The following is a 25,809-nucleotide window of genomic DNA, read 5'->3' on the forward strand; positions in this document are numbered from 1 at the left end:
GATATAAATATTATTTCAAGGCTGCCAAGTCCCTGACTATCTCATGATGGTCTACAAGTATTTAAACACAACCCAGTCCTTCGATATATGAGAGGGATAACATGTCCATGCATCTTTAATGTATGATTAATCTTTTTTGACATTCCTCTTCAGTGCCGAGGAAGACGGTTGAATTTGCTTGTGGCTGCATGGAGAATAACTTATCTCTTTCTCTTTCATTCCTGAAGGGAAATGTCATAACGAGAACCCACCATTAAATAAAACATGTACATCACAGTTGTTTTTTTTTATTTCTGAAAAACAGAAGAGGCTGACCTCAGAGTCAGAAAGAATTTATACTGAGCAAAGAAAAAGTGAGACCTAAATATAGAATATGGTTTATTTGTTTTAGCATTTGCTATTTTTCCTGTAGCAAGAAAACTACTACAGAGTATAACACAGCAGGAAAGTAGTTACTTATAGAAGTATCAGCGCTGTAACAGGTATAGTTTATAGTTTGGTTCATGTAATCACTTATTCATCCATCCAGCCAATAAATATTACTGAGCATCTACTTTGTGCAAAGTGCAGGCATTGTCTGCTCTGTCCAGTGTGGTAGCCACTAGCTACATTGGACTTTGTAATGTAAATTGAATGAATTCAGTACAATAAAAAACTCAGTTCCTTTGTTGTACTAGCCATGTTTCAAGTACTCAACACTCACATGTAGCTAGTGGCTACGATCTTGGACAGCAAAGATGGTAGACCATTTTCATCACTGCAGAAAGTTCTGCTGGACAGCACTATACAGAGAGTATAAAAAATGTATAGAGACTTCCCTGGTGGCGCAGCAGTTAAGAATCCGCCTCCCAATGCAGGAGACACGGGTTCGAGCCCTGGTCTGGGAAGATCCCACATGCCGCAACTAAGCCCGCGCGCCACAGCTACTGAGCCTGTGCTCTAGAGCCAGCGAGACACAAAGACTGAACCCATGTGCCACAACTACTGAAGCCCACATGTGAAGAGGAGCCCCCACTCGCCACAACTAGAGAAAGCCCACATGCAGCAACGAAGACCAAACACAGCCAAAAATAAATAAATAAAATAAATTAAAAATAAATTAAATAAATAAAATAAATTTTAAATAAAATTAAAAAAATTTTTTCTTTAAAAAAAATTTTTTTTTAATTTTTTTATAAAAGGAGATCTGGAGGCCACGGATTGGATCTAAGCAATATTCTTACAGCCAAAAAACTTAATAGTCTCCCCAGACTTCGAAGAGAAACTTTATCCAAACAGCATGACTTTGAGTAACAAAATAAAACGAGAAAGGGAAAAATAGACTAGCCAAGAAAGGCAAGGAAGTTTTGTCACCAGACATTGGTTTGGGAATGTTATGTTCATGAGCCTACCTGGTATCACTCTGAAAATCATCTGCAAGTAGAGACAAGCAATCCCAAAATAGCAAAATGATCAAGCTTTGGTTCTTCAGCTAAGTAGGGCAACTTGTTCCATTGAGTCAGACTCTGGGGTTAGCCCTGTTCCAGCCAGAGTATGGACTTCTTTTTCCAGAGTAACCGTTGCCACATGGAACAGTTAGATCAAGGGTTCTCAACCTGGAGAGATTAGAAACAAACAAACTTGGAGCTGGGCCCTACCTCCAGTATTAAGATTTTAATTCTTTGGATGGAAATCTAGCATGAATAAATTTTCAGTACTCTAGTGATTCTAAAATGCAACCAGGACTGAGAAGCACTCATCTAGACCATTCTACAGCAATAACCCATATAGGACCAAGACATCCCTAGTTTAGCCTACAAATTCTGAGGAGAATTAGATTCTTATGTAATTTTGCCAGAATAAGGCAGAGCCCACATCCTTCCCTTCCTACTTTCCCTGTTTGGTAGCAACTCAGGAGTGTCTTTTAGGGGGCTGATCTTCCCTCTCTTTCCTCCATATTCATCTGTTCCCCGTCACCCTCTTCTTAGGCTAAGCCTTTGCTTTTTGAGGTAGGGTCCTCAGACAAGCCCCAGTGCTGTTAAATGGATGCTTAATAGAAGTGCAGAATCCCAGGCCCAACCTAATGGGTTCAATTCTACACTTGAATAAGATCCTCAGGTGATTTTTGTGCACTTTAAAATTTGTGACTCACTATTCTACACCACCTCTAAATGGATCCCACTGGGATAAATGCCCTAACAAGGCCCTGACACTGCGACATTTGTGCACTCTGTTCCTTCTTTCATCTTCTTTCATCTTTCATCTGAGGTCAATTGTTTCTCTACCGCAAAGCCTATTCTTTATATCAGTCGCTAAGTGAAATTAATGCATACTCAGAGTCAAATATATATGTATGTTGGGGGAAAAGAGGGCCACCAGTTGTCTCTGCAGTTGGCCCGACAACTGGTTGATGGAGGGATGAGTGGAGGTGGGGAGGAGCTGAATGCCAGAGCTCAGCACTCAGTTATGCACTCAATGCACGACAGCTGAATGTGTGAGCTATTCCGATGCCATCCATCTTTCTTGAGTCTCTTGTTTTCTCCTTAATTTGGCTGGGGTCTCTCTTAGCTTGTGTCAGGTGGGATCTCTTTCCTTTATGGCTTAGTGACTGCAGGGCAGGCACTGGCAGCTGGGTCTGAGCAATGCCTTAGGTATTTGACTATTTCAACAGGACCTGCCAAGGGACTGCTGGATCCAAAATAAATCTCTTGAGCGGACGCTGCTCTTCATCTTCTCATTATGAGTCGATGAAGGAGTCTTTTGGTATTGAGAGTAGAAGCCCAGAGAAGTTTAAGATGAGGTTCCTCTCTTCTTATACTCTCTCCACCTTGATCACCACCATTTAGTGAGGCCTGTGTCTGGTTCCACTGAGGGCAGCATAACAATACATAGCATTGAGATTAAGAATACGGGTTTTGGAGTCAGATAATTTTGCTTGAATCCCACTTCTGCCACATCTGAACTTTGACCTTGGATACGTTCCTTCTTGTGTTAAATATACAGTACATAGCGTTGCATTGGGTATATAGAAGGGCCCCATAAATAGTATTATTGCGATCACCATTATTATCATACTCTGAGTTATACAAATTAGCAACCACTGTAGATCCAGCGTGAGTCTGGGATTCCCTTAGGGACTGTAGTTTTTTGGTTTTTTTTTTTTAATAAAGTATAGTTGATGTACAATATTATATAAGTTATAGGTATAATATACAATGAGTCACAATTTTTAAAGGGTATACTCCATCTATAGTTATTATAATATATTGGCTATATTCCACGTGTTGTACAACATATGCTTGTAGTTTATTTTATACCTAATAGTTTGTACCTATTAGTCCCCTACCCCTATATTGCCCCACCCCCCATTCCCTCTCTCCACTGGTAACCACTAGTTTGTTCTCTGTATCTGTGAGTCCGCTTCTTTTCTGTTATATTCACTAGCTTGTTGTATTTTTTAGGTTCCACATATAAGTGATATCATACAGTATCTGTCTTCTCGGTCTGACTTATTTCACTTAGCATAATGCCCTCCAAGTCCATTCATGTTGCTGCAAATGGCAAAATTTCATTCTTTCTTATGGCTGAGTAGTATTCCATTGTATATATATATATATATAACACATCTTCTTTATGAATTCAAAACTTGATGGACACAGGTTGCTTCCATATCTTGGCAATTGTAAATAGTGCTGCTATGAACACTGGTGTGCGTGTATCTTTTCAAGTTAGTGTTTTCATTTCTTCAGATATGTGCCCAGGAGTGGAATTGCTGGGTCATACGGTAGTTCTATTTTTAGTGTTTTGAGAAACTTCCATACTGTTTTCCACAGTGGCTGCACCAATTTACATTCCCACCAGCAGTGTATGTCCTTAGTATGCATAGGGTTCTGTGTGAGTTGCTTAGAGAGTAAAGAACATAGTCATCCTTCTCCAAGAAACAGCAGGGATATTTAATAATACACATGCATTTAGGCTCCTGAGGAAACACACTTTCTGAAGAAAAAGGTACAAGCTGAAGGGGATTTGGGTGAGTCTTAGGAATCCACGAGTATACAGAAACAAAATTCAAGTCCTAATGCAAAAGGAGTTAGCACTGTGCATGTTTGTTTAAAGAAAGCTGCTACCATGGTTTATCACTGTGATCATTTTCAAGCCATGCTCTAGTTCCACCCAAGTCCTAGAGTGCATTTACTGTCCTCAGCCTGCTGAGCTTCCCTGTGACGTCTCCAACTCAGCCTTTACTGGAATAGCAGAGATTAAAGGCAAAGAGTTTGAATCCCCAGATGCCAGGTTATTCTTGGCAATAATCCACCGTGGCCGGGATGGAGTCATGAGGTTCTGTCCTCATTGTTTGGGGCTGGAACCAGGAGTGATCTCTTCTGTGTGGATTAACACAGGCATGGGTATTCTACCTGGGCACACCCCTGTGGATAATGAAAGGATAGAATGGAACCACTTTTTAAATAATAGAATCCTTTATCACACAGTGAAGTAGCCCAATACATAAAACAGATAACAGTCTTTTGTTCTGGTTGATAAATATGTATGTGTGCATTAAGACACTCTTAAAGCCTCTGTTTTTCCAGATAACAGTCACCCCTGCATATCCATGGGTTTCGCATCCACAGATTCAAGCAACCTCGGATCAGTTGGTTGAATCAGTGGATGTTGAACCCGCAGATGCGGAGGGCCAACCGAATTTCACCATTTTTGTAAGGGATGTGAGCATCCCAGGATTCTGGTATCCTCACGGGTCCTGGAACCAATCCCCTGCGGACACCAAGGGATGACTGTACTTACTGCAGTGAGTACTTGCTCACTCATGCATACTCAGTGGCCTCTGTTGCTTGCTACCCGAGCAACCCCAAGACTCCTTGAACCTTGTTTAAAAACCACTGCATTGGGCTTCCCTGGTGGCACAGTGGTTAAGAAGACGCCTGCCAATTCAGGGGACACGGGTTCGAGCCCTGGTCCGGAAAGATCCCACATGCCACGGAGCAACTAAGCCCGTGCACCACAACTACTGAGCCTGTGCTCCAGAGCCCGCAAGCCACAACTACTGAGCCCACGTGCCACAACTTCTGAAGCCCGCGCGCCTAGAGCCTGTGCTCTGCAACAAGAGAAGCCACCGCAATGAGAAGCCCGGGTGCCGCAGTGAAGAGTAGCCCCCACAACGAAGACCCAACGCAGCCCAAAATAAATAAGTTTATTAACAACAAAAAAAAAATCACTGCATTAACTGATCTCCAAAACATACTCAGCTCTTGTTTTCCATTATACCAATGAACTCAATATAGCTTTGGGGGTGGAGGTTGGGGGATAGAGTCTGTAAGAAAAGCCAAAGCTCAGGGAGCGAGCCTGCGGCTGAAGCAGAGAAACAGCAAAGGGCCAAGCAAGTGGAGGGCTGAGTGGTAGTGGTAGAGGTGAGTAGCTTTTTAAGAGCAAATGAGGCAGGTGCGGATTATTTCTGGGTTCTCAGGCATGAAACACGTACCATTAGCTCACCTGAGGCAGTGTTTGTCATCCACTCATGGCCTGGATTATTCATATACCATCAAAGTATCAGATATGCTTCCCGTGCCCAGTTTGGTAAGACACCTCTCCTCTGTGGTCTGTAGCTTGTGTGGGCCGAGTAGGAGGCCTGGGAGGTTGGCAGAGGGCAGAGGGCAGAGGGCAGCAGGAGGACCCAAGTTTCCATGCACTGAAGTCCAGCTAGGACCCCACTGACAGAGTCTTAGAGAAATGAGTGGTCTAGATGGAAACAGGGAAAACGTGAAGTAGTAACTGGGTTAGGCAAACACACAGGTAGGATTAGAAAATTTACAGGAAAAGAATACCAGCCAACCACTTTTTAAAAAATTGAAGTGTAGTTAATTTAACGAAGCTGTGTTAGTTTCAAGTGTACAGCAAAGTGATTCCATTATATAGGCCCCAAATACCCCCAGAACCAGAGACAATCCCTTTCCTCTCTAAATAGTCATAACTTCCATTTCAGATACTTAGTTAAAGCTTTAGATTTGTAAAAGTCTCTCACAGAATCTCTAATGAAACCTGTAAACATGCTTTTCTCCGTGATCCAAAATATGCTTCTTTCTGCCTGCGGGGTGGGGCGGGGGCGGGGGACTGATACCTACAAAGGAGTCGTCAAGCCATGAAGATTGATTTCAAAGGCGATTTCCTTTCAAAATTGGGCTTTCTAACCCCTAGTGCCCCACCACTGTTTTTCCTTTTTTTTTTCCACTCCCCTCGCTGACCTATCTTTTGTGTGTGTGTGTGTGTGTGTGTGTGTGTGTGGTACGCGGGCCTCTCACTGTTGTAGCCTTTCCCGTGGCGGAGCACAGGCTCCGGACGCGCAGGCTCAGCGGCCATGGCTCACGGGACCAGCCGCTTCGCGGCCCCGGACCGGGGCACGAACCCACGTCCCCTGCATTGGCAGGCGGACTCTCAACCATGGCGCCACCAGGGAAGCCCTCCCTGACCTATCTTGAGAGTGCAGTCACTGAAGGAATCACTGGGCTGCTCTGTCCAGTTCAATGCAAGCAGGGAAACAAGTGGTCAAAGGTTATGGGAAGGAGGAGGCTGCAGGACATAATCTCCACAGGGGCACAAAGATGCTGCTCTGTGTCAGAAAGCGAGGACTTCCGGCCACCGAAACACCCTGAGATGGAACTACCCTGGGGGCAGCAGCCGTGAGTTGATTTCCTTTCCTTAATTTAGAGACTGGGGTGGTGATTGACGGCCAGTCATCAGGCTCCCATATGGATTTAGGAGAAAAATCCGCTGTCCTGGGAGTGGAAGCGGAGAGGCAGGAGGGTGGATCAAGAGGTAAGGAGTGGTTTCCACCTGGAGGGGTGGGATAGGGAGGGTGGGAGGGAGGGAGACGCAAGAGGGAAGAGATATGGGAACATATGTATATGTATAACTGATTCACTTTGTTATAAAGCAGAAACTAACACACCATTGTAAAGCAATTATACTCCAATAAAGATGTTAAAAAAAAAAGACAAGAAATAACAAGCATTAGTGAGGATATAGAGCTAAAGGTTCCTTTTTCTGTGCACTGTTAGTGAGAATGTAATTGGTGTTGCCACTATGGAAATCAGTATGGAGGTTACCCAAAGAGTTAAAAATGGAACTACCATATGATCCAGCAATTCTGCTTCTGGGCCTATACACAAAACAATTGAAAGCTTGGTCTTGGAGAGATGTTTGTATATCTGTGTTCACTGCAGCATTATTTAAAATAGCCAAGACGTGGAAACAACCTAAGTGTCCACAGATGGATGAATAGATAAAGAAAATGTGATATGGGAGGTGGGAGGAATTGGGAGATTGGGGCTGACGTATATACACTCTTGATACTATGTATAAAATAGATAACTAATGAGAACCGACTGTATAGCACAGGGAACTCTACTCAATGCTCTGTGGTGACCTAAATGGGAAGGAAATCCAAAAAAGAGGGGATATATGTATACGTATAGCTGATTCACTTCGCTGTACAGTAGAAACTAACACAACACTGTAAAGCAACTAGACTCCAATAAAAATTAAAACAAAAACAAAACCAAAAAAAAGGGTAAGGAGTGGGATGGATTTGTAAGGAAAGTGAGGTAATGGACGTGTTTTTGGCAGGTTCTAAACGTAGTCGAGGTAAGAGAGTTGGGTTTCTCAGAAGGGCCCACCTAAGAGATTCCAGTGGCGCCAGCAAGTCTAGTTTTGATTGTCGTAACGCTTCAGCAGGGAACCGGCTGCCTCCGTGCAGTCCATTTCTCCTCTTTGGGCAGCGGGTGGAGTCGTGAGTGCGAAAGGGCCTGTGTGGGCACGTCCCTGTGCGCTGCCTCCACGATGTGCAGGCTCTGGGCATCTGCTCCTACCGCCTGCCCAAAATAGAACGTCCATTTTGTGATGGATTAGTCCTTCGGCTCGGATCCTGTCCGGGCCATCAGCTCAGCCTGCGAGGCGTGTTGGGAGGGCGGTGAGGTGGGGACAGGAGACACTTAACTCCTTCAGCACATTCCCTCTTCTCTCCTGTGGGAGTTGCTCTGTCCAGTTGCTCAGCCCTTATGTGGACGCACAGATGGGGCCGGCAGGTGCTCTGATGGGCCTCCAACAAGAGGATTGTTTGCTTTCAGTGCCGCGTAGACCCCTGGGGACAGAGAACCTAAGGAAGGGAGACCTTTCTCTTCTCTCTGAACATTTACTTTCTACTTCTCCCTTAACCTATCTGTATTTCAGTTTCCTCATCTGTAAAATGGGTTAATAATCTTACCTTACAGAGATAGTATTATGATTAAAAAGTTCATATACCTAGAGTGCTTATAACGTCACAAGAGGACAGATATTGAAGGATTCCAGTTATATGAGGTACCTAGAGTAGTCAAATTCACAGAGACAGAAAGTAGAATGGTGGTTGCCAGGGGCGGAGGGGAGGGGAAAACAGGGGTTATTGTTTAATGGGTACAGAGTTTCAGTTTGGGAAGACAAAAAAGTTCTGGAGATGGATGGTGGTGACGGCCACTCAACAATGTGAATGGACTTAATGACATCAAACTCTACCCTTAAATGTGGCTTAAATGGTAAATTTTTTGTACGTTTTACCACAATAAAACACACACAGACAAACTTTCCCAGGTATGTAAGGTGCTATGTTACTCTGACTATTATTTATTATTATTATTCCCTTCTTACTTTATTTTATACACATTTATGTAGATATATTCTCTCAAAAAACAAAAGGCCTCTTGCTCATACATAACTCTCCTGTCACCTCACTCATGGGCAGCTTCATTTTACCTGCACAGAATGAAAGACTATATTTGGGGCCAGACAGTAGAATATCCCCAGAGTAAACTCTGTTGCCCTTAATGTCTTGTCTTCAAAGGAGACAACGTCCTCTCCTCAGTGGTAACCCTGAAGGTAGCCCAGACGAGACGCTTGGAAAGGCTGCAACAGAGTGATGACTGGTACTGGTTCTGGAGTTTACTTGGTGAATTAGTTCTGAAGTTTAGGAAAAATCAAGGTTACCCTGTGAGAGCTGCTCAGGGACCCACCTCAGGGCAACCTGTGTTTGGAAGATTGTTTGGAGACAGAGTCAGGATGGCAGGACCTCCAAGGGTTTGGGCCCAGCCTAGGGTGAATTTGAGGCTCCATTCAAGATTCCCTGATGCCAGTGTCCCAGGACTGGCTTCTAAGCAACCCAGCCTTTGGAGGAAAAGCCGGGAGTCGTGTATCCTGCCATTCACTATAAAGTCGATCCTTTCAGAGGGCTGTGCTCTCAAATTTTCTTACCACCTTATCACCCATCCAAAGTGAGTGAGGGAGGGAGAGCGAGTCTGTAGTTTTCAGTAAGTGTTCCAAACCTAACTGTTGTGAGTCTTATGAGACATTGTTTAAAAAAAAAAAAAAAGCCCTTGAATCAACTCATAGAATTCTTTGGAAAGATCCAGAAATGATTAACTGTATCTTGTAAGCTTGGAGGAAAACAGGAGGGAGTAATTTGAGGCTAAGTATGTGAAAACTCTTGACTTTAACACAGTTAGCGCGATGCTATTTTTGTGTGGAATATTTTCACAAGCTCACTGGGGTTGTGAGGCTTCATCAGAAAGCAACAGTTCACCTTGTGGGAGACTAAAGTGAACTTTCAAGGACCTTAAATCACCTTTGGCCCTGGCTTGGGAGGCTGGGGAAGGAGGAGGAGTTGAGTGACACTGGGCAGCAGAAATGAAAAGCCACGAGGCCGATGATTAAAATGGTGGCTGAAAAGGGCAGGAGAACACGGTGAGCCAATGGCTTGAAGATGATGAAAGAGCATCACATGGAAAAAGTTTAGGCTCTGGTCCCCAGCCCTCCCACTGACCTGAATAGTTTCTGCCCCAGGCTGACCTCCAGTTTCACACACTTTGGTCTTCTAAAGCGGATTTTGCTTAAATTCCCTGTTAGCTAGAGATTACAGATGAGTCACTGTGTGTAAAGGGTTGTACCCTCTGTGCCACCTTGGGAAGGCACATTCTGCTGGTGACAGGTCGATGCCTTGTCAGCCAAAGGCTCCCTTTTGAAGCCTCCCCAGGGGGTCTCTGCAGGGACATGGGCGGGACGGCATGTAGGAGCTGGGGAACAGGAAACTGATCTGAGCTGTGTCACTTCTGCTCCTTTGTGTGGGATCGATGTAAAGATGCTACCCTCACATGGGTCCTGACCCACTCGGGCCCTCAAGATGGGCTTGGTGCACACACACCACAAGTGTGCACGCACACACACACACACACACACACACACACACACACACCCCGTAGAGCCTGGGACCAGTTTCTGAAATCAGGCCTGGGGCCCCATGGAACCTTGTTCCAGAAGGGGATGGAACTGCCTGCTAGAAATAGCAAGCTGCTGCTTCCAGCCATAGGACTGAGATACCCAGTCCATGTGCACTTTGCATGCAGATAGAAATCCAAAATAAAAATTAATTCAAATGAAAATATTTGACATTCATGCTAAAGTGAGGAGAGGCAGTGCCCAGAGAATCAAGAAGCAATCATTTCTAAATCCATCTCTGCTGCTGGTGACCTTGAACAAATAACTTAACCTCTCTGTTTCTTGATTTCTCTAAGGGTAAATCAGGAGCTGTGAGTTTGACCAGTTATTCAGCTACACAAAGGATAATTGGGGGGGAGGGGGGACAAGGGGGAGAGAGAATGTTAGTAAGATTCCTTGTCTATATGCAAAAGTATGAAGTGTTGAGGAATGCAATGACGCTTTTATAGTGACATTTGGATATGCATGTTGTAATTTCACGTCTCCATCTCATATCTTTGGGCTAAGTGTTCTCACTGACTCAAGCTGAGATACACCCGCCTTTCAATGCTGAGCACCCCATAGACACTACTTGCCCCAGTGATTACAGTGTAACGAAACAGAGCATACAACCTCACCTTACAACCTTACCTGCCAACGGATCAAGTAAATTTCAGTAAGAGCCCTGACTTATCATTGATAGACGTCTATACTTCAGGCTTCTTGTTTTGCTCAGGTTTCTTAGAGATTTTTCTCTCCTCGTTTTCCCAAGTGGCAGTCTCCATGTAAAAATGAAAATGTCATCATTTTATTAATTTACATTGAATTTATCTAAGAGCTGACCACTTTGGAATTTGGATATAGAAATATTCAATTGTTCTGCACTTGTCAGAGGCAGAAATAATGGTTTCTCTTGAGAGTCATATTCTGTTTAAGGGGATTGTGAATTACAAACTAGTCTTTATTCATTCCGACAAAATCACATCTGCTATGAAGCTCTTCTTCATGGCTTACATATTTAGATCTTCATGGGGATAGATTAAGAGAGATAGGCTGAAGAGTATGTAGAAGATCTATAACATTCTATCAAGGGATGGGGTAAAGGAGGTTACCGGTATAAACATTTTATCTATGTCCAATAGCCAATTTGTTTGAGACAGTGAGACCTAGCCTGTTTGCTCAGTCCTCTACGGAGAGACTAATCTGGTATATTTCTGTTTTATTTGGAGTCTGTGCTCTAAAACTAAACAGTTAGTTGCTTTGAAGTGAAATGAATTAATTTCTCTTTAGCCAATGCAATTATTCTCACTGACTTGAATATTCTGCACGTCTGTGTTATTTTCTACAGCATTTCAATATAAATGTCTAACAAGGTGACCAGAAATAATAAGCTCTTGACATTTCCCTCCCCCTCTCCAACAGGACCTAATTATTCCCTGACACCAACTTTCCTTGTCAGAAGAGTCCCACAGAGCCTAGAAGCAAGGACATTTTAGACTTTACAGATTAGCAGAGCTGAGGAACTTGTACATGTAGCTTTAAAATAGCTGAGGTGTCAAGCAGGGGTCACTTTTCACTAGGACATTTATGGTGAAGAGACTGGTAAGTAACTCACATTGCTTAGCATATTTATTTATAGTAAATTAACTATTGCCAAGCTTAGTCCCAATTTATTTCAGGGGCTGTAGGGAATTACACACACACACACACGCGCACACATACACACACAAGACACAGACATCATTTAAACACCAGTTCTTCAAGCTTATTCTACCTTCTAATAATGATTTAGAGAAATTGAGAGGAATTGCCAGAGTCAAATACCCGAAGATTTGATATAAAAACAAGGCTTGGGCTTCCCTGGGGGCGCAGTGGTTGAGAGTCCGCCTGCCGATGCAGGGGACACGGGTTCGTGCCGCGGTCCGGGAAGATCCCACATGCTGCGGAGCTGCTGGGCCCGTGAGCCATGGCCGCTGAGCCTGCGCGTCCGGAGCCTGTGCTCCTCAACGGGAGACGCCGCAACAGTGAGAGGCCCGCTTACCGCAAAAAACAAACAAACAAAAAACCAAGGCTTTATGCTTACAAAGGGGAATTTTCATTAGCCAGTTTTGCAGATTCATGTGCATCTTAGCATGGGCCCACCCTTCATGGAGCAGGGAAGGCTGTTCCTAGTTCCCTACCTGGGCCCTTTGTTCTCCTTTACTCATCCTAACCATCCCCCTCTTCCAAAGACCCGGAGCTCTTCTGTGGGATCAGGGCTGAAAGCAAGCTGAAAAGGTCGTGACCGGTAAGATATTAGGTGCTAACAGGGTACCCCTTTTAAAGGTATTTACATGTTAAAGGAGAAGCCTAGAAAAGGTGCAGCCTGAAAGAACTAAATCTCTATCACTGGAAAATTGGGGTCTTCTTGGGGCATCTATAGGGAGGGGCATCTTCCCGATGACCTTAAAGACATACGATAGATGTCATCTTCTATTCTCCGTACTTATAAAGCCACCGCTTGGCCCTTCTAATGAAATTTGGTGTTTCAACAAACTAGGTTCAGTTCCACATTGCTTTCTTCGTTCCCAGAAGATGTTCATATGACCGCAAACGCGTTTATTGGTAAACACTGGACGTGCTTTTAGCAGCAAGCTGTCTGATCAACCTTCTCAGGGTTTTTGGCAGATGGCCACTGTGTACCCCATTTCTGCTCTTTTTCAACTCTTTCCTGACACAGTTCTTCTCCTCCAGGAAACTCACTCAGTCTTGTCCATCTTATCACTGCTGTTGCTGGGCAGTCTGCATCAAACAGTTAAACACTCCAGGTTCAAGGGGAGATGTATGTCAATCCACTGTACACAGTGACCTGCATGCGAGGACAGCTGACATGACATGCCAGGTCTGCGAGGCTCCTGCCTGAGGAACAGCAGGGTCTTGTTCTGAAAGACAGGGGACAGCATGGTCACCGGGGAGGGCTGAAGAGCAGTAAACACCATGTACTTTCCAGTCTCTGTCCGAGCCGTCCTGGCAGCTGGACAGAGCAGAGATGGCTGCAGGCAGCGAGGGCACATCTGTTCACCAGCTCTGCGTCTCTTGAGCCACAGACAGTTCAGTTGTGAGGAAGCCTGTGTCATGGCTTCCCTCACCCGGGCACAAAGAGCATAGTTCTCAGAAACAGTCATGAAGCATGGCTAGCTTTTCAAGTTAGAGCTGGTTTTTATACTCAGCCAGATTCTGGGGAGGGTGGTAAGGTGCTGGGCCCCAGAGTTTAAGGTAGGAATTCATTTGTGTTACTGAACACATTTTACTCACTGTGGGTCTGAAAGAATGACGGCCACTGGTCAGGCTCCTTGGAGGTGTTTTGGTGGATGCAGCCTTTTCCACCTTCTCTGCAGTTGAACTCAAACTCCTGTACCCCAGAGTCCTTGGAATGAGCTCAAACAACTATGGACTCTTTCTGGTAGATTAACTCTGTCTGGTCAACTTGATTGTCCTTCACACATGATTGATATTTCTCTAACATCACTGAGGTGGCAGGACTTGAAGAGCCTTGATTGCTGTTATTATCTGTCTTGGTTGGAAACCATTTTCATGGGGTCCCCTGTTATGCAGCTCATGGAGCCCAGAATCCTGGTCTGGACTCTGTGCTTCTACACTATTTGAGAAAACTGCTTCCACTTTTCTATCTGGTTCTCCCATGTCTGAGATAAGAGGGTGTTTTTAGTCACTCCTCTCAGGGATTCTGTCAGGTAGGGAGAGGAGGAAGTGCTGAGGCTTGACACTAAAGCCTTCCAAGAAGGTGACATGTGTTGTCAGGGGAAAGACACTTTGGCTGGGAGACTTGGCCATAGCTTTAATCCACCTCTTCAGCCTCTTCTACGGCAGGAGGGATCAAGCAGCCTGGAATTGGGTGTGGTGTGAAGCGGTCTTGTGGTTACACAAGCTGTACTGCAGGTGTGTTTACCCTGTGTTGTTTTCTTTCACTGGGACCTCAGTGCCTGCAGGCAGTTCAACAAGTACCTGTTGAATAAATGAATGAGTGGCAAAATGAAAATACCCTTTTCTGGACTTTAAGTGCCGCGCCTTGTATGCAGCGGCCACTCAGTAAGTGCTTGGTCGATAATGTTATATTTCAACTCACTGCATGTACAGAACTTAGAGCCTCGTGTCAGCTGCTTTGGCATCGTGTTGTTTGAAGATGGATAAGGGGTGGTGTTCAGGGCTGCCCACACCAGCACCCTATTAGCAATGAGGGTGCAGATATCTCTGCAGTGCAGTGAGAGGCAATGCAACTCTGTGGCTTCACTTGGGAAACCCAAGCAGTCAGGAAGTTGCTAGGAAGTCACTGTTGACTCTAAAGAACAAATGGATCCATTCTTTCAACTTCTCATGGAGCAAAAAAGCTGGATATAGCCATATCTAGCTATGCCCAGCCAACACCCTCACTGAGCCCCTACTCTTTGCTATTTATTCAGAAAACCCAGAACTGCATTTACGTCTATTTCTAGGTCCTTCTCCAGGTTGCACAGTGAGCGAGCACATCTTACTTACCGCACAGCTCCAGGTCCTCTGGTACCTGCGTGGAACAGAGGGTGCAGGTCCATACACCACCCACATGTTTTCTCCAAGTGAGAGCAGAGATGTGCTGGGCCTTTGGTCCTGTCTCATATGCGAGTTTTCATATGTATGTGGTGAAGACAATGCATCAGGGAAGTCCTTTCACTTAGACTGCCTCATGTCCATGTGTGGTTGCAATGCTGTTTCCATTTGACAAAAACTTATTGTATTATTAAATGAGTATTAAGTGAGTATTAAATGGGTAATTATTCTGGCTGCCAACAAATTCACCAGCCTCGGCATTTGTTAAGGTGAGTGATAACTGATCATAGAAATGATCAGAACAGAAAAGACACCAAGTTTCAGGACTTTATCATGAAATGACAGGGGAAAATAATATTGAAATTGTGACAGAAGGCAATGGGAAATTGTGGCTGGATTCACATAAAGTGACACGCACCTGAATGTGATGACTTCCGAAAAGCTTAAGAATTTTAGTTTTAACCACTAGCCCATGGGAATAAATATCTTATCATCTCTGAACCAGGCTCCATAAAGGCTATGCCTCTTTCCTACAAGGAGAGAGGCTTGCCTGCATCTCTGTGTTGTGATGGGTGTAGAGTCTACCTTGTAAATGCTTCATAGGAACACTTAATATCGAATTACTGAAATAATAGTGCATTTTCCAAAAGTCCCTTCCATCTCCTCTGCTCCATCTGCTAAATGCGCTCGAGGCCTTGCATGGTTCAGCATTTAGAACACTCCAAACATTTGAGGGCAAAGTGACCTTCCCCCAGGTTGGAGAACTTTGTGCTGTGACCCAATGAGGACATTCCCTTCAAATCTGAAGGCCAGGAACCCCTTCTCCTCTGGATGCTCTCAAGATGTCTGCTGACCACCTTGGCTTCCACTTCTGTGCATTCCTCCACATAGAGTGGCCTGTCAACAATTGAACGATATCCACTTTTTTTTTTTTGCGGTACACGGGCCTCTCACTGTTGTGGCCTCTCCCGTTGTGGAGCACAGGCTCCGGACGTGCAGGCTCAGCGGCCATGGCTCACGGGCCCAGCCGCTCCGCGGCATGTGGGATCTTCCCAGACTGGGACACGAACCCATGTCCCCTGCATCAGCAGGCGGACCCTCAACCACTGCGCCACCAGGGAAGCCCCACAGCCTCCCTTCTTAACAGAAGTGGGAAAGACGTAGGAGATGTAGGGTCCTGGGTAGAAGTATGTTCTGGAAACTCTTCCTAGTCCAGCTGTTAATGTCCCTAATGAGGATGCAAGCTCTCATCTCCAGACTTTCCATTATTCCTGAGCAATAAGTGATTTTTAGATGAGAAACTAAGGATTATGGCTACCTCAATGCTCACTATTTTTTTTAAAGAATTTTTTTGATGTGGTCCACCTTTTTTGAAGTGTTCATTGAATTTGTTATAATATTGCTTCTGTTTTATGTTTTGGTTTTTTGGCCCCCAGGCATGTGGGATCTTAGCTCCCCAACCAGGGATCGAACCCGCACCCCCTGCATTGGAAGGCTAAGTCTTAACCACTGGACAGCTAGGGAAGTCCCTCAATGATCACATTTTTAAAGTACCTACCTGACCTTAGGACTTAGGACTACCCTCTTCCTGTGCCCTGTGAAGCTATTCTTTACCCTAGCTCTAAAGGAAATGGCCATATCTTGTTTTTTTTAGCTGAAGCTAGTGTGGTTACTGAGTGCTTATTCAGAAAATATCTTCACAGGAGTGGAATGGCTATTCAAGGGCTGAGCTGCCCAGTTCAGTTTTTCAGATGACTCATGTGGGGAGAACTGAACTGACCCAAGGGAGCCAACAGCCTCGCAGGACTGGTAGGTGAGGCACTGCCCTGGCATTGGGTTGGATAGGTGAATCCATGCTGTCACATCCCTTTTTAGGAGCTGTGGAAAGGGAAAGAAATGTGGCTCTCAGAGCCACTCTAAGCATTTCTTAGGAAGGGGGAGAGGATTCTCTACTGGGGTTGTTCAGAGCCTGGCAATGCAAATTGAAGAGGAAAGTCTGAGACTCATGAACTGTGAAGATGCTGATGGTGTGTTTTATTGTCCTTGTTGTTGTGATTGTGTTTATTTGTTTTAGAGATAATACTTTTTTTTTTTTTACCAATTCAAAGTAAAGTGCAGGAAAAAAAGAGCAATTCTGATTTCTTTAGAGAACATGTTTGTGTATGGTGAAGAAGAGGGAGAATGCATGTCTCATTATTTTATAGCCATATCTTACAAAGACATTTTTTTATTCTGGAAGTGTTAAGCAAAGTTCAAGATAAACAAATGGGGAACACTCAGTTATTTGGGGAGACACCCTCTGGTAAGGATGATTTCTTGGACAAATTAAAATAGATCTAAATGGTGGCTTCCCCGGTGGTGCAGTGGTTAAGAATCCGCCTGCCAATGCAGGGGACACTGGTTCGAGCCCTGGTCCGGGAAGATCCCACATGCTGCAGAGCAGTTAAGCCCGTGTGCCACAACTACTGAGACTGTGCTCTAGAGCCCGCGAGCCACAACTACTGAGCCCACGTGCTGCAACTACTGAAGCCTGCGTGCCTAGAGGCCATACTCCGTAACAAGAGAAGCCACCGCAATGAGAAGCCTGCGCACCACGACAAAGAACCAAAGCAGACAAAAATAAATAGATAAAATAAATTTTTATATATATATAAAAGATCTAAATGAATCTCAGCTACATGGACTGGGCTGCTGTTTGGGTCTGAGCAGTTCTGCAGAGGTTGACATATACTGCAGGAAATCACAACTGATGCATCTGCCCAGGTGAGTCAGTACCTGTCAAGGTACTTCCTTCCTTCAGGAAAGGAAGGTGAGATGTCTCCAGGATGAGAGTTTTCTCCTCGAAGGCATTATAGGCAGGATGCTGTGTTTCATGGGAACTAGTTCACAAAGTGAAGCTTTCTATTCTCATTCATCAGTTTCCTAATATTGAGAGATTTGTAATATTCCAGATATTAAGAGAGAGCTGCTCTCTGCAAGACACTGTACATAGTGCTACAATCTAGGTCTCGACTGAAAACCATTTTCATGGGGTCTCCTATGATGCAGCTCACGGAGCCCAGAATGCTGGTTCAGCCCTTGTCCTTCTACATGACTTGAGAAAACCTCTTCCACTTTTCTGTTTTGCTTCCCCCACATCTGAGATAAGGGTTTTTTTTGGTCTCCCCCTCTTAGGGATGCTGTCGGGTGGGGAGAAAAGGAAGTGAAGAGGTGTTGAGGCTATGACACTAAGACCCTCCAAGGTGACATGGGTTGCTAGGGGAGAGTTAGTCCGGCCGGGAGACATGGCCATAGATTTAATCCCACCTCTACAGCCTCTTCTAAGCCAGGAGGGATGAAGCAGCCTGGAGTTGGTCTTGTTGTTACACAAGCTGTTCTGTGGGTGTGTTTACCCCGTGTTATTTTCTTCATCCCTGGGACCGCAATGCCTGGGAGGAGTTTAATAAGTACTTGCTGAGTAATTGAACGACTGGCTGAATGAAAATACCCTTTTCTGGATTTCAAGTGCAGTGCCCTGTGAGCCTGGATGTTGAAGAAATGCTTGGTTGATGATAAGCTGTTACATTTCAACCCACCTTAGGTACAGAATTCAGAGCCTGCTGTTGGCTGCCTTGGCATTTTGTTGCCTTTAAGATGAATGAGGGGTGGTGCTCAGAATACACCAGCACCCTATTGGCCACAAGGGTGCAGATACCTATGTGGTGGAAAGTAGTGGCATTCCATGGCTCCCCTTGGGAAATGAAAAGCCTGGTTTTTGGTCTTTCTTCCACCTCACCTGGTTTAGGGCTTGGGCTTTGCAGTGAAGAGCTCTGTTGAAAAGCTAGTAGCTAGGAGACAGTCACACTAAATAAGTCCTGTTGAAATCTGCTAGGTTTCTGCATCATAATGACCATGTTCATATGATGACAAAGAAGCCCCCTTAGATAAGAGTTAATGGCTTTGAGCAAATGAGTTAATTACTGGGTAAGCAGCAGAGTTGGAGGAGAGATGGGAAAGTCTGACGCCTAGTGGTCATTAGGAAGGGCCTGGAACTAACCACACATGATTCAAGGAGGAAAATGTCTAAAGAGCATTACTGAATCCTAGATCTGGAAGGGACTTACAGAGAACCATTTCCACCTTAAAATTTTTTGGTTTGTTTTAAGACACCAGGTCTGAGATCCTGTCTGCACCCTGACTGTTGGTGTATATGGTGAAAAAAATTGTGGTGGAAAGGACTGATTACCATAAAAGTATAGACCCATGTTTTTAAAAAAGTCTAGAGCTTTTAACACTGGAGTGGCAGGATGGCTCCCTGTCAAGTTGCAGACAACAGCTTCCAGTTCAAGGAAGGACTAAAGAGAGAAGCCTTTGAATTCAGAAATTACACACCTTCCTTCCTCAATTTGCTATAAAAATAGTAGACTTAGATGAAGTGACTTCACTTGATATCTCCAGCTCTAAAGCAGCTCAAGTTTTTAACAGATGGATATATAGGTACCTCAGTGAGAGATTGGATTATCTTCAGCAAGCCATTGAGATTCTCTCTATGCCATTGTCCATGAAAAAGTGATTCTATTCCCTGAAAACCTTTCTGGAAGGTAACTTAGCTGTAGGTAACACAAGAGTTTAAAAGTGCAAAACCCTTTAACCCAGAATCTGAGAATACCTCCTAAGAAAGTAATAAAGTAAGTACTGAAATGTATAGATGAGTTATTCATCGTAAAAAAATGTTAAAAACAGTCTAAATGTCCATCAATAAAGAATCGGTTAAGTAAGTCAAGTACTTTTATATCATAGAATACTAAATATAAAGGAATTTTTAAGAAAATACGAAACTAGGTCTATATATTCTAATATTGTAAGATGTTAAGAATATCTTGATAAAAGCAGGCTACAAGACATTATGATATTTTTTTGGCAGTGCATTTAAATATATATTGAAATGTTTGAAAATCTCAACACTCAGTGGTGGGATTATTTGTGTCATCTTTTACTCTTTATGCCCTTTTTTATTGTCTGATTTAGAAACTAACACACCATTGTAAGGCAATTATACTCCAATAAAGATGTAAAAAAAAAAAAAAAAAACCCAGGGCATAGGAAAAACCATTTTACAGATGAAGAAACCAAGGCTCAGAGAGGTTACCATAACTTCTATAAAACAACACTTGTCTCTTCTCACCCAGTTCTACTCCTAACTGTGTTATAAACTCCTCTAGAGAAGGTCTTATATCCTATTCATCCTTGAACCTTTGGGCCCAGCTGCTTCAAAATCACTACTGCAGAATCTAAGTCAGCTTTTGAACTTATGTCACGGGTCAGTTATCATTAGCAACAACCTCAGCAGCTAATAGTTATTGGACAAAATGAGGGACAGTTTAGCAGAATAGTAATGCATTTGACTTCTGAAATAAGAATTCTGGCTCCAAAACTTACTGGCTGTCCTGATGGGTGCAAATGACTTAACCTCTCTGTCTCTAGTTTCCTCAGTTGCAAAATAAGGAATGGAACCCTAACCACACAAGGTTGTTATGAGGAATCGGGGAGTTGGTATCTGGAAAGTGCTCAGTAGAGTGTAGTACACACCAGTAAACATTAGTCATCTTTATTATTATCATTACTATGTTCTTAATGCTTAGTATCTTTCATGCATCATCTCACTGAATCCTTGCGGTAAGTCTATTCAGATAGGACACTAAGGTTCGGGAGGTTAAATAACCAGTGATGGAGAAGGGACTAGCCTGTGGAAGGGCTGGGATTCCAACTCAGATCGGATTCCAGAGCGCACCCTCGGCAGCTGCACAGGTTGCTCATCTGACCAAGACAGTAACGAAATGTCATGGATGAAGGAGGACTGTTGAATTTGCTTTCCATGTTGTAACAGGAAGATTGATTTCAGAGTGCAAGAAAATACTCAGCTTTGTTCCTGAGGCTAGAACTATGCGATATATTTTTTAAATGTTTGTGTTAAGTCAGAACTTTTTCGGTGAGAGGGACGGCAGCCAGTTTATTGGCTGACTAAATGGAATGCCCAAGGGTAGGTCTCCCCCATTTTCAGATGTGGCTTGATCCAAGTGTCGTCACCAGGGATATCTCTCTCTCCATTTGTTAGCTATCTTTCCCTCTGTTGGCTTCTTTTTCACTCAGGCTTTACCCTCTTAAAGGCAAGATGATCACCAAGGGCTCTGAGCTTATATCTTAATAGTCACATCTATTGGACGGGGGCTTCTCTCTCCAGTTGTTCCAGCAAAAATCTGGATGGCATCTCATTAACCTGGAGTCACGCATCCCTCTCTGAACCAAACCCTGTGGCCAGGATGGAATACTCTGATCGTCCAGGCCTGGCTTAAGGGATACTCCTTTGCTCCCCCAAAATAAAGTGGGGCACATGGACTAAGAGAGGGGGTCAGGTGACTTTCCAAAGGAAACCTTAATTTGCTGTTACCTGAAGAAAGAGGAATGGATGCCATTTAGGCAGCAAGGAACTATGTCCCCTACCAGTGTGCTGTTCACTGATGGAAGATGGTGCTATGGACTGAAGAAGTCCATTGCTGACGAGCTGAGGAAACGTAACACAAGTCCCTTAACTCCACAGCTTCAGTTCTCCTATTTGTAGTAACATCTAACATATACGTATAGCCCCACTTCTTTTTTTTTTTTTACATCTTTATTGGAGTATAATTGCTTTACAATGGTGTGTTAGTTTCTGCTAGTGAAACAGTTATACATATACGTATGTTCCCATATCTCTTCCCTCTTGCGTCTCCCTCCCTCCAACCCTCCCTATCCCACCCCTCTAGGTGGCCACAAAGCACGGAGCTGATCTCCCTGTGCTATGCAGCTGCTTCCCACTAACTATCTATTTTACATTTGGTAGTGTATATATGTCCATGCCTCTCTCTCACTTTGTCACAGCTCACCCTTCCCCCTCCCCATATCCTCAAGTCCATTCTCTAGTAGGTCTGTGTCTTTATTCCCGTCTTACCCCTAGGTTCTTCATGACATTTTTTTTTCTCTTGAATTCCATATATATGTGTTAGCATACGGTATTTGTCTTTCTCTTTCTGACTTACTTCACTCTGTATGACAGCCTGTAGGTCCTCCACTTACTTCTTATAGTAACCCAAGACTGTACATACTTTCATTAGCCTGTAACTTTCACTTTGCAGTTCAGAAAAACCAAGTACAGACAAATAAATCACTTGGCCAAGGCCACACAATTGGAAAGTGGCTGAGCCAGGATTTGAGCTCAGCCAGGCTGACTCCTGATCCTCCACTGTTAACCACTAGGCATTACTGTTATTTATCTGTATAATGATGAGACTGGACACCATGAGGTCTTTTTTTTTTGAGGGTGGGCCTCAATGTTTTTGCCTGAGTGAAGAAGGAGAAGAACAGGAAGAATAGTTAATCATAGAATGGAAACTCCTGAAAGCCCCCATTTTACAATAAATGCTCATTTGGAGGGATAATGTAGACCTGGTCTCTTGGTTTCATGCATTCTTATCTTGAGTGGATGTTCTCTGAATTTGTTAACAGGAAAACAGTTGCTCGGCCATTTCCAAATGGATTTGGAGTCTGTCTTTTATAATAACCAACACACCAAAGGCTTTATTCACTGTCAGTTTAGTTGCAGAAATGTAATGATTTCTTAATGCAGTTGTGTAAAACACACCACTTAATGAAAACTTAACAGCTGAATATAGTTGTAAAGGGGACATTTTTCTGGCCAACAGTAACTTCCTTTTCACTGTTTCCTTTTAATGAATTATTGAGTAAACATCAAGCTGACTTCAATATTCATCTGCTTTAAGCTGCTTATCTTCAAAATCTACTTCTGGAACAGTGCTTTGTCACCAGATGACTTAGGGTAAAAGCTGTCTATAAATTAGTAACTTACATCAAAGTGAAAAGTAGCTACTTATGTTGAATAATGAATAAGGCAAAGCCTTCCAAGGTTAGCAGCTCATGGTTAAATAAATAAAAATAGCCATGTAATGTGGAAAGTTAGCTTATTTTAGATGGTTCAATAATATGAAAGATTAAGCTATAGCTTTTGGTATAAAAATGTCAACATTAAATATATATTATATTCATTTTTAACTTGTCCAGCAAAAGAATACTTACCTTAAACTTCTTGGTGTCTTGAAGAAACTTTTGAGTTTATAGGTTGCTCTGTGTATGTTCCAAATTGTCATCTCCTTTTTGGGGATTATTTGTTCAAACTTCTCACCTCCGTGACATATTAAGATTTTGAAGAGGTTACGACTGGTGTTATGATTCTATTTTAATTGTCTATATGATAGTCATGTGACTTGTTCAGTACTAAGAAAAATATAGCAACCATGAATATTAATTTTCTTCTGAGTTCCCTTCCTAAAAACAAGAGTGGTATGGACTTCCCTAGCCATCCAGTGGTTAAGACTCCGAGCTTCCAGTGCAAGGGGCACAGGTTCAATTCCTGGTCGGGGAACTAAGATCCCACATGCAGCAAGCACAGCCAAAAACCAACAACAACAAAAAAAAAACAAGAATGGCACGCGTAATAATAACTAGAAATACAGCATCAGCAACAACTCCTATTTATGTAGAACTTTCATTGGGCCAGGCTTTATGCAAAGTATTTCACTTACATTTAGTCATGTAATTCTAACAAGTCTATAAAGTGGATGTCACTATATTTTTTTTTACAGTGAGGGTAAGAGAAGTTAACTTAAAATTCGCCAAGTCACATGGATGGTAACCAGTAGACCTAGGATTTAAACTTTCTTAAAATCCTATTCTGAGGCTAGTATCTTCCTCTCAGGTTCAGATAAATTTAAATTCCGGACTCAAACAGAGGCCGTGTATAAAATTTCCCTTGCCACTCTGTTGAGAGCTTAAGAGTTCCTGAATAGAGAAGAATTTCTCTTTCACGGCCTCCCGAGGACCAGATCTATAGACTATTTTGTAGGAATAGTCTTGAGGGTGAAAAAAGGTGACCATGAATTAGGTCCCATACAGATCATATGTCACATTGAAACTGTGCTTGAATCACTGGGAAGTTTTGTTCTTTAAGCCACTGGCACTGATTTTTTTTTAGCACAAAACACCACACGTATTATGTTGTCATCAGAGCCATCCTCGGTGATAATTGCAACATGCCAGCAATAAAAACACCCGGCCCTGGCTCCCATGGCCTATTTCTGAAAGGAACTGCATGGCTTTACAATGATCACTCAGACTGGCGGGGAGAAGGGACAGGTGGCAGAGCAGCAGGAGAAGAAATCTTTTCAATCTGGGTGAACAGATCAGCTGCCTTGGACACCATGCTGTTCTGGCCAAGCCAGGGTTCCTGTGACGTCATGCCCCACGCTCATACTGTCAGCAAAATTCCCAGAGGACAAGAGCCGCCGCTGCCTACAAACGTGTATTTCTGCTCACTCCATTCAAGAATGTATGGCAATTCCTCCTTTTCGTGAGGTTGTTCATCTCCTTTCTACCCCCCAAAGATGCTGAGTTCAGTGAGGATGAGGGTGCTGGAAGAATACTTTTTCATGATAGTTAGAGGACCACAGGTGAGGTGGACAAAACCTGGCTATCTCCAGACCTTCCCCGTCAGGGTGCCACAGATGGGTTCCAGGTGAGCAGAGAGGTAGGTCTATTTTACCTTTGAGCCAGCAGGAAGAGGCACTGAGAAGCCAGAGCCCAGCAGCCTCCTCCATCTTTCCAGGGTGCCATTCACGGATTATTATTTACTATTTGTGCCAGGATGTGAAAGAGTTTGGGAAGTACTCATAAAATGATAGGGAGAGGCTCAACCATTTTCCATCTATCGATCGATCAATCTGTCTATCTAACAATGTCATCACTTTGTGATCTATGTTAAGCCTGTAATTATGTCCAGATAACCAGAAGATGCAAGTGTCTAGGTTTTCATGGTTCAGAGTGAAGGTTCTGAAGCGTACTCCTAGAGTGTGGTGGGATTATTAAGGCCTCTGAATTATTGAAAGCTAAGGTGTTTCCTGTCACTATTGGGTGTTTGTTTGTAGTCTAATTCATCACAAAATTGTAATCCATTTATGATGTGATGTTAGAATATTTTAGTTTTATCACTGTGAGTTTAGCCCTTCTGAAGTACTTAGTGGTTAAGGTAATCTAGCAAATCCTCAATAATGAAACAGTGATTATGCCTTGGTTACGGAGTAGTGACATCATCACGTAGATTTCCTAACTTTGTTGCTTTGTCAACCGGGTTAATGGAGAGACTGCCTTGGTCTTCTATTCAACAGTCATTACGTTTTTAAAAAAATTAAGTATGGCAAATTTAAACAGGCTGTATCTCCGAAGGATGATACCTAAGGAGAAAGGAATAAAGTAATGGAGACATATTTTCTCTTAATCCTTAACTTCTATCCATTAGGGCAGGGGTCCCCAACCCCCCAGGGGCTACAGACCCCTACTGATCCGCAGTCTGTTAGGAACCAGACCGCACAGCAGGAGGTGGGCAGCTGGTGAGGAAGCGAAGCTTCATCTGTTTCTCCCCATCGCTCGCATTACTGACTGAGCCACACTCCCCCGCCCCTCCCCCGCCCCAGCTGTGGAAAAATTGTCTTCCGTGAAGCCGGTCCTTGGTGCCAAAAAGGTTGGAGACCGCTGCATTAGGGCATTAAGTTGATCATCGTGTCTAGACCACAGTGGACTTTTTTTTTCTTCACTCTAAAAACAGACCATTGCTGGGAATTTGTCTGTAGGTTCCTAGGATTCTAGACTCATTTGGTATCAAAAGTCTCTGGGATAATTTTCCCAGACAACAAAGTAACCCATCACTGTCTACATTTGACTGCTGGTCCTAAACCATCACTCTTGTCATCCTCTTGGGTTCCGCCAGTCTTCCTGTTTTACACTTAACTGCAAATGTCAAGACAGACTGTCTTATTAGTATGCTCTCTATATGTAGTGTTCTCCACTCTTAGCTTTTTCAGTCAAGGTATC

The sequence above is a fragment of the Phocoena sinus genome, chromosome 2 (assembly GCF_008692025.1).
Source record: "Phocoena sinus isolate mPhoSin1 chromosome 2, mPhoSin1.pri, whole genome shotgun sequence".
NCBI classification, from domain to species: Eukaryota; Metazoa; Chordata; class Mammalia; order Artiodactyla; family Phocoenidae; genus Phocoena; species Phocoena sinus.